The sequence below is a fragment of the Penaeus chinensis genome, chromosome 15 (genome assembly GCF_019202785.1).
Source record: "Penaeus chinensis breed Huanghai No. 1 chromosome 15, ASM1920278v2, whole genome shotgun sequence".
NCBI lineage: Eukaryota > Metazoa > Arthropoda > Malacostraca > Decapoda > Penaeidae > Penaeus > Penaeus chinensis.
Window position 1 is genome coordinate 4983101 of NC_061833.1, and position 2500 is coordinate 4985600.

Genomic DNA, 2500 nt, shown 5'->3' on the forward strand with positions numbered 1-2500 from the left:
CATCACTGATGATAATTTTCAACGCCAACGTAATTGCATAAACCACGGTCTCTACTAAACCATCATTTTCGTCGCCATCTCACATGAATCTGAAATATTCCTCCTATAAGAGCTTCCCAGGATTTAATGCGACGCAATCCTGGTGCTGACAGACCTCGCCTCCCGTTCGCTGAGATGATATATGAGTCGAATCCCTAAAGACTCCGCTGTAAGCAAGTCTTTCACCGCCCTTTCCGACGTCCGGAGGAGGGTCCTCTCGCACTACACTAAACCAGTAAACAGGCAACGAGGCATTTCGCAGTAAACATTTCATTATGGTTATACATAATTCAACTATAGTTATACACAATTCCCTACGTCGCAGAACCGGATTCGTTAAACGGTGCAGCTTCGGAAGCTGACGAAACACGTCGTCCCCTGTTGTTTACGCGCCTTCCGATTTTTTCCATCTTTCTTGACAACTTTTATATGGCTTCGTCCACCATTTTACAACTTGACCCAACAAATCCGTCAACCTTTCCCTCCCTGGCCACGCTACCAATAACTTTCACGACCACTGGAAGGTAATGAACAACCCCTCCGTCCTGCCTCTTTCCTCCCACCATCCTTCTCATCTCCCAGAAGTAGTGAATGAAATGAAACACTGACTGAACTTATCTGCTTGATTGCCTGCCTGCATGATTGCTTACTTGCTTGCCTCGGAGAATGATATGGCTGAGGTGCGATCAAGGAGGTTATATTGCAAGCACGTAATTGTTGCCTCGTCAATAACACTTCCGAGTGGGTACGGCATTAGACCCAATTTTCACTTAAATGTTATATTGGGTGTCATGGTAGTTTAGTGAGGGGGGGGGGGGGGTCAGGTAGCAAGATGATGGAAAAGGAGAAAGCGTTACAGAAAGAAAGTGAACATTAACACAAAATTAAAATTAACGAGGAAATAGCAATGGTAAGTGATATCAATTATCATTTTGGTGTTGATGGCTAAACGAGAGAGAGAGAGACAGAGAGAGAGAGAGAGAGAGAGAGAGAGAGAGAGAGAGAGAGAGAGAGAGAGAGAGAGAGAGAGAGAGAGAGAGAGAGAGAGAGAGAGAGAGGAGAGGAGAGAGAGAGAGAAGAGAGGAGAGAGAGAGAGAGAAGAGAGGAGAGAGAGAGAAGAGAGGAGAGAGAAGAGAGGAGAAAGAGAGAGAGAAGAGAGGAGAAAGAGAGAGAGAAGAGAGGAGAAAGAGAGAGAGAGAGAGAGAGAGAGAGAGAGAGAGAGAGAGAGAGAGAGAGAGAGAGAGAGAGAGAGAGAGAGAGAGAGAGGAGAGGAGAGGAGAGGAAAGAGAGAGAGAAGAGAGGAGAGAGAGAGAGAGAAGAGAGGAGAGAGAGAGAAGAGAGGAGAGAGAAGAGAGAAGAGAGGCGAAAGAGAGAGAGAAGAGAGGAGAAAGAGAGAGAGAGAGAGAGAGAGAGAGAGAGAGAGAGAGAGAGAGAGAGAGAGAGAGAGAGAGAGAGAGAGAGAGAGAGAGAGAGAGAGAGAGAACAATCGAGAATAAGATAGGCATCAAGAAAGAAAGGGAGGTTGTGAGAAAGCAAGAGAGTTACGTCATCCATTATCTGTGGAGAGTATAGTTCCATGCCGCTTCTTATCAGCCGCGGATTCTAAGGTCCATAATTAGAACTTTGTCGAGAGTTTGATTAAACCAAGTTTCTACGGGCATCCCCCCCCCAGCCCACACTTGATATTTCGTCGTCCATTGCGCCATTAGTTCCCTTATTATCAGCCAGTATTCATTTACATGCATTTTGCTACCTCCTGGCTTCATTCCTCTGATTAATTTTCTTCATTTTTATCATTACCTTTCATAAACATTTTTCTACTGATTTATCTATTGTTCATTGTTCCCTTTGTTTTATCGTTCATAGCATCTAAGACACGATAAAAGAAACGAAGATAAAGGAATTAAAAGAGAACAAAATGAAAAAAAAGAGAGGAGGAGCGAATTTGCAAAGGCAATAGAAAAAAAAAAAACGAATAAAGGTCATAATAGAGGCAGAAATAAAAGAAAAAAACGCTTTCCATGGAGGAAGAAAAAAGGGTCTGCGTAAAGGGAAAATAAGTCGAAAAAGGATCCAGGGCAAGAAAACGACAATCAGAAAAACAACAACAGCAAAAAAAAAAGAAAAAAAAAGGTCAACAACAACAACAACAACAGCAAAAAAGGTCCAGAGAAAAACGACCAACATTTCCACCTCTCTTTCCAGCCGCATTTGGCCGTGAAGAATTCAACAGCGTATGAAATTTTGGAACAAGTTGAATTGACACACTAAACATGGCCTGTTCCGAGTCAGGAGGAAGCTTTTATAGTAGTCTTCCTGTTCTGAGTGTTTAGGGAAAGTTCGAGGAAAGGGAAGTGATGGTTTATTAGCGGATTTGCAGTTGAAACGTTGCGAGTAAGAGGTTAATAGTAGTACTGGTAATTAGCGATGAAATAATATCAGTACTAGTACTACTCAAGCT